The sequence below is a fragment of the Chiloscyllium plagiosum genome, unplaced genomic scaffold, assembly GCF_004010195.1.
Source record: "Chiloscyllium plagiosum isolate BGI_BamShark_2017 unplaced genomic scaffold, ASM401019v2 scaf_6904, whole genome shotgun sequence".
Classification (NCBI taxonomy): domain Eukaryota; kingdom Metazoa; phylum Chordata; class Chondrichthyes; order Orectolobiformes; family Hemiscylliidae; genus Chiloscyllium; species Chiloscyllium plagiosum.
In genome coordinates, this window is record NW_025213265.1 from 1,450 (window position 1) to 12,980 (window position 11,531).

General features: G+C 43.8%; 1 protein-coding gene and 1 pseudogene across 2 annotated transcripts in view; one reads left to right on the forward strand and one right to left on the reverse strand.

The window, feature by feature from the left end:
* Positions 1-576: 576 nt before the first annotated feature.
* On the reverse strand, positions 577-716 carry LOC122547589 (annotated as a pseudogene).
* A 4,410-nt stretch (positions 717-5,126) lies between these two features.
* The window catches only part of LOC122547588 (zinc finger protein 271-like), an 11,705-nt gene continuing 5,300 nt past the window's right edge, over positions 5,127-11,531 (forward strand). Inside the window, exon 1 of one of the 2 annotated variants that reach the window (XM_043686195.1) lies at positions 5,127-5,161. The gene's annotated coding sequence lies outside the window, so the exon portion shown is untranslated. Of the gene's footprint in view, positions 5,162-10,454; positions 10,485-11,531 lie in introns of those variants that run through there. The other variant, XM_043686196.1, reaches the window with a different exon arrangement.

The following is an 11,531-nucleotide window of genomic DNA, read 5'->3' on the forward strand; positions in this document are numbered from 1 at the left end:
TTTGGATGTGTATATGAATAGGAAGGATTGAGGGATATGGGCCGGGTGCTGGCAAGTAGGACTAGATTGGGTTGGGGTATCAGGTTGACATGGGCGAGTTGGACCCAAGGGTCTGTTTCCATGCTGTAGATCTGTATGAGTGTATAAGAGTGTGCAGCATGGGCAATTTGGGCCGAACAGCCTGCCTCCATACTGTAAAGTTGTATGATTAGATGACAGCATCCACCATGTCCTTTTACCTGGAGCAGGTGGTGAAGCATCAGTGGACAGAGCTGAATATAATCTGTGGAATAAATTGTTGAAAGAGGCATTTTGAGCAATACTGGATGGAATAGGCAGGCAGTAAATCGAGGGAAATGTAGCAAATGTGGGGGGATATTTGTTTGTTTGAAGGGCTTGGTCCTCTTGTGAAAACCTTTGAACATAGCGGTTTATTGCAGGATGAAATAAAACGTGCGACATTTATTATGTGTCGATTTGAGTGAAACTGAATTGAACATAGACGCGGTACATAGGAAGCCGCATGAAGCACAAGTGAGCGGCATCTATTGGAAAATCTGTTTTTTGCTTGTAAATCAGGGGAGAGCGCAAACGCAGTCCCCCACTACCACAATTTCTGCAGTCGAGTATCCCGCATTTGGGGACATCGCAGGCGTCAGCACACCCGAAGTGCAATGGGATAGCCTCGTCCTGGGAGAACCACCCTTTTTTAATTTCAAAAATATACTTTATTCATAAAATAATTTGATGGTCTGTACAGTTGGTCATGCCATACATATGTAAACATGTACATAAGGAGATCAGAATTTATCATTTTTATACAGGTCTGTACATTTTTTGATCATATGCCCATATATTTAACCTGAGCCGTCAGCAGAGCCCAAATGACTGCGTGGGCCCCCTGTTCTTCGTTAGGCAGGCAGACTTTATACAGTGGTCTTTCCCCACCGCGCCTTGGCGGCTGCTGCCCCAAGCTTCAATGTGTCCCTCAACACGTAGTCCTGGGCCTTGGAATGTGCCAGTCTGCAGCACTCAGTCGGGGTCAACTCCTTCAGCTGGAAGATCAACAGGTTTCGGACCGCCCAGAGAGCGTCCTTCACCGAGTTGATGATCCTCCAGGCACAGTTGATGTTCGTCTCGGTGTGCGTCCCGGGGAACAGACCGTAGAGCACGGAGTCCCGCGTCGCGGCGCTGATCAAGACGAACCTCGACAAACACCACTGCATTCCTCTCCAGACTTCTTCTGCGTAGGCACATTCCAGAAGGAGGTGTGTGACAGTCTCGTCCCCCCTGCAGCCGCTTCGAGGGCAGCATGCGGTGCGGCCGAGAGTCCGGGTGTGCATAAAGGATCTCACAGGCAGAGCCCTTCTCACCACCAGTCAAGCCATGTCTTGGTGCTTGTTGGAAAGTTCTGGCGATGAGGCATTCTGCCAAATGGCTTTGACAGTCTGCTCAGGGAACCGCTCGATAGGATCCCCCCTCTCCTTTTCCCGAAGTGTCTCAAGGACGCTACGTGCTGACCATTTCCTGATGGACTTGTGGTCAAAGGTGTTTTTCTTGATAAATTTCTCCACGAAGGACAGGTGATACGGAACGGTCCAACTACTCGGAGCGTTCCGCGGCAGCGAGGCCAGGCCCATCCTTCGCAACACCGGGGACAGGTAGAACCTCAGTACGTAGTGACACTTGGTGTTTGCGTACCGGGGATCCACGGACAGCTTGATGCAGCCACACACAAAGGTGGCCATCAGGGTGAGGGTGGCATTGGGTGTATTTTCCTCCCATTGCCCAGATCTTTGTACAGCGAGTCCCTTCGGACCCGGTCCATCGTTGACCTCCATATAAACTGGAAGATGGCCCGGGTGACTGCAGCAGCACAGGTTCTGGGAATAGGCCAGACCTGTGCCACGTATAACAGCAATGACAGTGCCTCACACCTGATGACCAGGTTTTTTCCCGCGATGGAGAGCGACCGTAGCGTCCATCTGCCCAGTTTCTGCTTCGCTTTGCTGATACGCTCCTCCCAAGACTTGGCGCACGCCCCAGCCCCCCCCGAACAAAATACCCAGCACCTTCAGGTGGTCGGTCCTGACGGTGAAGGGGATCGAGCATTGGTCGGCCCAGTTCCCGAAGAGCATGGCCTCGCTCTTGCCTCGGTTTACCTTGGCCCCCCGAGGCCAGTTCAAACTGGTCACATATGCACATGAGTCTGCGCACGGACTGCCGAGAAGCAGAGAACCACCTTGGTGATCATGGTATCTCCCCTGCCAGGCAAATATGCTCAATACTCTCACTCGCTCAAACCCAACAATGGACAATAGACAATAGGTGCAGGAGTCGGCCATTCTGCCCTTCAAGCCTGCACCACCATTCAATATAATCATGGCTGATCATCCTTAATCAGTATCCTGTTCCTGCCTTATCTCCATAACCCTTGATTCCACTATCCTTGAGAGCTCTATCCAACTCTTTCTTAAATGAATCCAGAGACTGGGCCTCCACTGCCCTCTGGGGCAGAGCATTCCACACAGCCACCACTCTCTGGGTGAAGAAGTTTCTCCTCATCTCTGTCCTAAATGGTCTACCCCGTATTTTTAAGCTGTGTCCTCTGGTTCGGCACTCATCCATCAGCGGAAACATGTTTTCTGCCTCCAGAGTGTCCAAACCTTTAATAATCTTATATGTTTCACTCAGATCCCCTCTCAGTCTTCTAAACCCGGCCATCTAGCCTCCTCATATTCCCCAGCAAATCAGGAGACCATGATCAAAAGACAGCGAAATAGACTTGACATACAGATTGCCCATCATAGAACGAAATTTGGATTGCGTTTGAGGGGCTAAATGGTCTCCACCTGTTGCTGTAAATTGTTTCCAACAATGTAACATCATTGGTATGAGACAAACAATCCCATCCCTGTCCCTTCCCCATGCTTCCTGTTCCCTGGGCTATAATTGAGTGGTAACCTGTTGTTGTATTTGAGTTCATTAATTCCAATGATTTGACAAGTGTTTAATCAAAGTAATTAGAATCAGGATCACAGAATAATGATGAATATCATGAATAATAATAAACCAACTCAGTTGCTGGTTTATAATGGCCCTAATTTGAAACTGGGCAGAAACATTTATATGAATTGCTGGTGTCATGCTTAAGAACTGATTGATCATCTCAGAGGAGCCTCTTGTGGAGCAGTGGTCGTGCTCCAAATTTGCACCAGGAGGCTGGAACAAGTCCCATTTGCTCCAGAGTTGTGGAACAGGTTGATTAGAAAATATCACAATAATTTATTTACGAAACAGAAACACTAAATCACTGTGTCTCGAGGATTTTCTCCAAATACAGAGCAAGAGGAACTGCAGTGCCTTCTCCAACTATTAGATATGCTGTGTTAGGAGGATTCCATATTTACCCAGTGACTAAGGCAGGAGAGTCTTGATCCTGATCTGGATATGAGTGACCCAGGTTGATGCAACTCTGTCTAACCCATGCTGTACCTTCTCTGGCAGTGTACGTGTGGAGAAGTTATTCTAACCCCACTTTAAAATTAGAGTGTTACTCCTTCAAGTTCATAGCAGATGCTTGTTAAATGTAATGAAGGATTTCTGCCTCAATCACCCTTTTAGACACTGGGATATCCAGGCGCACATGACCTTCTGGGTGAGAAACTACCCCTTAACTCTCTTCTGATTCTGACATTAATGACATTAAATAATTCCTCCCTGGTTATTGAGCTCTCTGCTCAAAAAAATAAGATTGAACCACCCCTTGGTTGCCTCTGTCACTTCTCTCTTTTCCATGAGCCACCTGGACAAACTCCCATTAATGCACTCCCCCATTCCCGCCCTTTATCCAAACTCACAACTTTCTCTAGTTTCTCTCCTATTTCCCCTCAGGCCCTCTCTGAGCTCATTTTGTCCATGAGAGCGACCTCCTATTTCCTTTAGCAGATTCTTATGAAATAGTTGATCACTTAACATCCCTTCTTGATCCCTCTGTTTATTGATACCATTCATGGTTCTCTTTCTCTGATATTGTCCCTTTAACAAGTAATTGATGCTGTTAACACGCATTTCCTCGAAGAAACTAACCTTTTAGGTATTTGCTCTTCCAACCTACTGCCCCATTTCCAACCTCTCTTACTCTTCAAAGTCATTAGAATTGTTACCTTCCAAATACTGGAAAGTGACCTAGAGTCATGAAAGAGGTAAGGGTCCAGGGACAGAGCCAAGGATCAAGCAAGAGGTGAGGCATCAGAAGAGAGGGTGAGGTACTTTTTTACAAGAAAGTGATTCATGTCTCAAATGAACTTCCAGAGGAAGTGGTGGATGCGGGTACAGTTACAACATTTATAAGACATTTAGATAGGTACATTAAAAAGAAACGTTTGGTGATACTGTATATGGGACAATCACAGCCAGGTCGGACTAGTTTAGTTTGAGATTAGGGTCGGCAAGGACTGGTTGGACGAAAGGGTCTATTTCTGTGCTGTGTGACGATCACTTGAAGAGTTTGAATGGCTTACAGAGAAGTTGGCAAGAGACATTATTCCACAGGTCAGTCCCCAGTGACAACTTTATACTCTTACCAGTCACTGAGCACAGATTCACTTTCCAGGCCATCACTTACATGTCCCTCTCTCTTGTGCATGCGCTGATCCCACCACTGTAGATCATCACTGCCTTGATGCTGTGGGCCTTACTTTTCTGATCTGAAATGAAACACTTCTGAGGATACACAACCCCACACTGATACTGTCAGCCCGAAAGTCTCTGAGGATAAAGGATGCTATTCCCACACTAGAAATTCCTGTCAAACATTTACCAGGGAGCTGAGACAGCAGCTACAATAAGTGAGGTTTTATTCAGATGGGACAGTGACAAGTTTAAATCCTCACCTGATCTGCTGCTCAAAGTCACCTCCATTTCTCAAATTTCCGGAAATTCATGTTGCTCCAGAAATATTCGGTTAAAAATCACACAACACCAGGTTATAGTCCAACAGGTTTAATTGGAAGCAACACCGGCATCTCCAAATTAGAAATATTTGGATTGACTGTGAGAGACGTCAATCAGAGAGCCCACCCACTCTGCCCATTGTCTCCTCTTCCTCTTCCAGAGCTGGTTCACTTCCTATAGGGACTGAAAACCAAGTGAGGAGATGGTGAGTGAAGGAGCAGCTTTTATACAAATTGTATCCCATAATATCCACACCAATCTTCAGGCAGTCTGACTATCCTGTGGGCAGTCAGGGGTGGAAATGTCCCTTATGCTGTGTGAAAAGATCCAGCTGAGAGAGCTGTTAACTTGGTGCTTTGTGCTGAACTGTGTGACTGGAGCTGTGTGTTGGATATTGAGTGTGTTTATTGGAAGCATTTCCCTCTGATTTCCAGGCTGAGTTTTGTTGATGGTTCATTTCTGAATATGAGAAGGTGAGGTGTCATTATCTGGAGATGCAGGGGTCTGAGGATTCTTACTGATTTCCTGTTGTTGAGTTCTCTGTGTTGGGAGCTGGTTGTTGTCCTGTGGACAATATTACGTTCTTCCTATCTCAGTAATCTCTTTAGTAAATAAACTATTCGAAAAACATGCCCTTGGGCTAGCATGGAGCCTGGTCAGTGTTGGGCTGTAGCAGAGAGACACCAGGACCAAAAGTGTTACTGACTAAAGAGTGACGGAGCTGCTTTAACTAAGGGTTTACTACAAGAAGTAAATTTCTGGAATGAGAGGTAAATGAAAGAGAATAAAAAGGTGTGGATCAAGAGGCCAACCTGCACTGAGACCAGCGGCAGAGTCACATCATAACCCACATTGTGATGTGTGTATGTGGACAAAGAAGCTGATTGTGGCCCCCTTGGGTCCTCAACCAATCAAGGAGTCTCAGTCCCTATAATTGTCCAAAAGTTATAAGGTTCTTTCAAACTGTATAGATGAGAGTGGGTACTGCAGGAAGGATGGGCAAACTGACGACAGCATCTTGGTACAGGGAGCTTTTCAAGTGGCCAGAAGAACTAGAAATGCGTTTGTGGTAAGGAGGATAGATATTATTCTTGGCAGCCAAGAGCAATGAGAAGGCTGTGATGACTGTCTGGTACCAGAGTTTAGGATAGGGGGTGAAGAAGAGCTTGGAGAGGGAGGGGAGGGATCCAATTGTTGTCCCTGTTGGTACTAACAACATGATCGGACTCGAAAGGAAACTGCTGAAAGATTTTAAACAGGAGCTAAATTAGAAAGCAAACCCTCCAAGGTATTAGTCTCTGGGTGACTACCTGAGTCATGAACAAAGTGGTGCAGAATAAATAAGATCAAGGAGTTTAATACATGCCTCAAAAATTGTTGTTGCTGGACTAGGTTTCAATTCGTGGGGCACTGACACCAGTACTGAAGTGAAAGGGAGCTGTTCTGGTGGGTCAGGTTATTCTGCTGGGACCAGTGTCTTGGCAAAATGAATAACTAGGGCTATGTAAAGGGCTTTAAAGTAATCAGGGCTAGGGGGCTTCTACAGTAGGCATGGGTTTGGGAGAGGGGATATGTATGATTTTAAAGCAAGAGGATATGGCAGCAATACAGTGCAGCTATTTGAGTAACGATACCCAAAGTAGGATAGGAAAGTACAGAGTATAGAAACATAGAAAAACATCAATAATAGGGTCAAAGCTGGAAACAATTGTAAAAAGCCAAAATTATGGCTCTTTATTTGAACATTCATAGTTTTGGAGCAAAACAAATGAACTAATGGCACAAATACAGATTAATACCTGTATAAAATATGATTGTATAGCCATTGTGGAAACTTGGTTACTAGGAAATCGATACTGGGAACTAAATATTTAGTGATATGACTTTTTGAAAGAGTGGTGGAATTAGCATTGTTGGTACAGGATGGAATAAGTACAAAAGCAAGAAATGATAGAATCAACACTGACCTTCCGAAGAGCACCCCACCCAGATCCAGCACCTGACCCTATCCCTCCAACAACGCATTTCCAATAGCTAGTGCACCTAGCCTGCACATCCCTAGATACTACGGGACAATTTTGCATGGCCAATCTACCCAGCCTGCACATCTTTTGACTGTGGGGGGAAATGGAGCACTCGGAAGAAATCCACACAGACACAGGGAGAATATGCTAAACTCCACACAGACTGTCGCCTAAGGGTAGAATCGAACCTCGGTTCATGGTGGTCTGAGGCAGCAATGTTGTAGAATCCTTATGGGTAGAGGTGAAAACTAAAAAGGGTAGCAGTAGTCTCTTAGCCCTGTAACAATAACGATACAGTGTAACAGAGAATAAATCAGGAGATAATGAAGGCATGTAATAAAGGCAGTACATTAATCATGAGTGACTTTAACCTTCATGTAGATTGGGATAGTTATATTAGCAGAGTTAGCAACGAGGAAGAATCCATAGAGTCCATTTGGGACAGATTCCCAGAACAGCGACTGCTGGACAAGCACATGGCTGGCAGTAAATTCAGGGGCGCATAGGTTAGATTGATCTTAGATTAAAATAAATGCTCGGCACAACGTCATGGGCTAAAGGGCTGTACTGTGCTGTACTTTTCTATATTCTAACAATTTATTGGGAATTCAAACAGGGATCAGGCTATAGCAAACTTTGTTTTAACCAGTACCTTATGAATTGGAACTCTCAATAATATCAACCCTCCATTACATTTCCATTATTTTGCATGTGCTTTTACATTGATTGTTTGGACCTCTTGATCAACCTAAGTATGTGATCAACTGGCACATGCCTGGTCCTGGTTAATAAACAGTTTGCTGTATTTGAGTCTGGTGACGTGGAACGAGGCCGGTTGGTTTGCAATGCAAAGTTCAATTACCACACTAACTGAGGTCACCACGAAAGTCCCACTTTCTCGATATCTCCCCTCACCTGAGGCATGGTGACCCTCAGGATAAACCACCACCAGTCCTCCTTCTCTCTGTCTCTCTCTCTCTCTGTCTCTCTCCCTCTCTTTGTCTCTCTCTCTGTCTCTCTCTGTCTGTCTCTCTCTCTCTCTTTCTCTCTCACTCTCTCTCTCTGTCTGTCTAATGGACTATAATCTGCTGTAGTTTGATTTTTGACCTTGTCCCCTCCAGTCCAACTCTGGCATCTCCTCATCATCTCTCGAATCAGAGAGTAGCTGGATGGTTCTCAGGGACTTTGGTGAATGAGTCTGGTTTACTAAATCATGTCAGAGATAAAGATCTCCTTGGAAACAGGTAGAATTCAGCATTCAGTTTGAGAGGGATCAAAATGGGTTGGAAAAATCTGGGCTAAACTTAAATAAGGGTAAGTACAAGGCAATGAGGACAGAGCTAATTTGAGCGGATGGGAAATGAGATTAGCAGCAAAGATGGATGAGGAACAATGGCAAACATTAAGCATATAGTTCATGGCTCGCAGCAAAGGAAGAAGAATTCTGGGGAGGGGTAGGCCAACCATGGTTAACCAGGGAACTTAACATGAAAAAAACATATACTGTGGCAAAGATTAGTTATAAGCCAGAGAATTGGGAATATTTTAAAATCCAACAAAAGACAACCAAAAGCATAACAAAGAGGGAGAACATAAACTTTGAAGGAAAATTTGCAAGTAATATCAAGACTGACAGCAAGAGCTTCTTTAAATATAAAAAAAGGAAGCGAGGTGCCAAAGTGGACATTGGCCCCTTAGAGAATAAGACTGGAGAAATAATAACAGGGCACCAGGAAATGCAGAGGCATTGAATAAATAATTTGCATGTGTCTTCACAGTAAAAAAAGACGGAAAACATTCCAATAGGGGCAAAAGGAGGCAAGGAAGTAAATGTAATAACTATCACTAGAGAAAAAGTACGAGGGAAACAAATATGGCTAAAGAACACAGAAACTGAATTATTTAAAGGGAGAAAGGCAGTGGAAAGCTACAGGGTGATTTGAGAATCCTTGTGCATAAATCACTAAAAGCTAACATCCAAGTTCAGTGGATAATAAGGAAAGGAAATGGAATATTGGGCTCATTTCAAAGGGAAGTGAAGTATCAAAGTAGGGAAGTTTTGCTGAAACTATACACAGCAATAGTCAGACCACAGCTGGAGTAATGTGACTAGTTTTTACAGTCTCACTATCCCTGTACTCACAACACAGTAAAGTTAAACATTCAAAGACACTCAAAATTGACCCCGATGGTTCCCAACCAGACTTTGTGAAATACCAGTAGCACACTTGGTGGATAGTCAAAACCAGCCACCAGCTTTAAACAAAAAAATGAACAATTTATTAAAGCTGAGCAAAGTTAAACAACAAAGAAATCTAATTAATGACTATGATTTAAACTCAACTTTCTTTGATTCTAGCCCCCACTCTCAGAAAGAAAAACAAACACAGAGAATAAATCAGTAGAAAAAGAAGTGAGATGCAATTGGCCAGAGCTGAAAATGTGTTGCTGGAAAAGTGCAGCAGGTCAGGCAGCATCCAGGGAACAGGAGAATCGACGTTTCGGGCATAAGCCCATTATTTGGTTTTATTTGATTTTCAGACAACATTCATGCATTCAAATGGTTTCTAGTATGCCCCCAGAAAGATTTATTTACTTCTCATAACTGAGATCCTACTTTCCAAACTTTAAATAAGTTGATCATGGGAGGATAACCAGGGAGCAATCACATCACGGTCCTCTGATTCTCCTGAACCAGTCCTGAACAGTTCAGAAAGGAGAAAGTGAGGACTGCAGATGCTGGAGTATCAGAGCTGAAAAATGTGTTGCTGGAAAAGCGCAACAGGTTCTGAACAGTTCAGAACCAGTTCAAATTTTCGTTTGTCTTTATGTTGTTTCCTCAACATTTTCTTTGTTATACTGGTTGGTATCATAACTCTCTGTGAGGCCATAATTAATATTCAAACATCCTCCATCAGTTTGAACATATTGCCTCTCCAGAATCAAAGTGTCCATCATAGAGCATTCCTTAAACAAGAAGCAAACTGCAATTAATGTCCAGCTTGGCCTCATGAACAAAAATCAGTTCGTTTGTTCTCTTTTTAAGAAATCAAGCTGCTGCTTATCATCCAAAGGTCACCTTCAACTCCCAGCTTACAGTTCATGGCTTCAAACCAAAAATGATGTAAATAAAGAAACAAACAACAACGATTCTGATAACTCTGGTATTTGAGGCAGGCCAGTGAAACTTCACTCGGGTTGATATGGATATGGAGGGGCTGTTTTATGAGGAGAGGCTGAAGAAGTTTGGCCTGTACATTTGGCCCAATGATTCCACACCAACCCTCCGATGAGCATTCCACCCAGATGCACCTCCTAACCTATTCCTGTAACCCTGCATTTCCCATGGCTAATCCACAGGAAATTTAGCATGACTACTTCACTTAACCTGCACATCTTTGGACTGGAAGAGGAAACTGGAGCATCTGGAGGAAACCCACTCAGACACGGGGAGAATATGCAAACTCCACACACACTGTCCATTGGAGTTTAGAAGGATGAGAGGTGAGCTTATTGAAACATTGTCAGGGAACTTGACAGGTTCGAGTTTGAGTTATAAAGAAGGGCTGGAAAGGTTGGGACTTTTTCACTGGAGTGTAGGAGGTTGACAGGCAACTTTATAGAAGTTGATGAAATAAGAGAGATATAGATAGAGTTACTGGTAACTCTAGGTCTTTTCCCAAGGGTGGGGAATTTCAAGACTGGGGACACATTTTTAAGGTGAGAGGAGAGAGATTTTAAAAATACACGAGGGGCAAATTTTTTATACAGAGGGTGGTTCACATGTGGAATGAACTCCCTGAAGAAGTGGTGGATGTGGGCACAATTACAAGATAGTTGGACAAGTACATGAATGGGAAAGGTTTTGAGGGATGTAGGCCAGGAGCAGGCAGCTGGAATGAGTTTAGTTTGGGTTTGGTTAGACCAAATGGTTTGATTCTGTGCTGTATGGCTTTATGACTCTGTGAGTAGAGATTACTTTGATAGTCTAGGGCCAGAGGCATTAATCTCAGAGTAAGACTGAGATGAGGATAACTTTCATTTTTCAGAGGGTAATGATTCTGTACCAGAGAGGGCTGTTGAGACTGGATCACTAAGTATATTCAAGGCTGAGATGGACAGATTTTTAATCAGTGAGGGAATTAAGGGTTGTGGGCATAAAGGGAGGAGACTGGAGTTGAGGATTATTTGATCATCCATGATCTCGTTGAATGGTGGCACAGAGCTGATGGGCTGAATGACCTACTTCTGATCCTACATCTTATAGTCTTTTATATGGAGCCTTTTATGTCCAGGTTGTCACATAGTATTTTACAGCCAGCAAAGTAGTTTTGAAATGTAGTTATTGTTTCATGGTACAAAATGTGACAGTCATTATGCGCACAGCAAGCTCCCACAAACAACAACGTGTTAATGACCAGAGAATGTGTTTATATTTGAATTGATTAAAGAATTGTGGCAATCCCTGTAGAGTGTGGTATTACCTCAAAGTGATATGAATCCCAGACCTCTAACAAGACAATTAAAACCAACATTGTCTAAACAGTACCA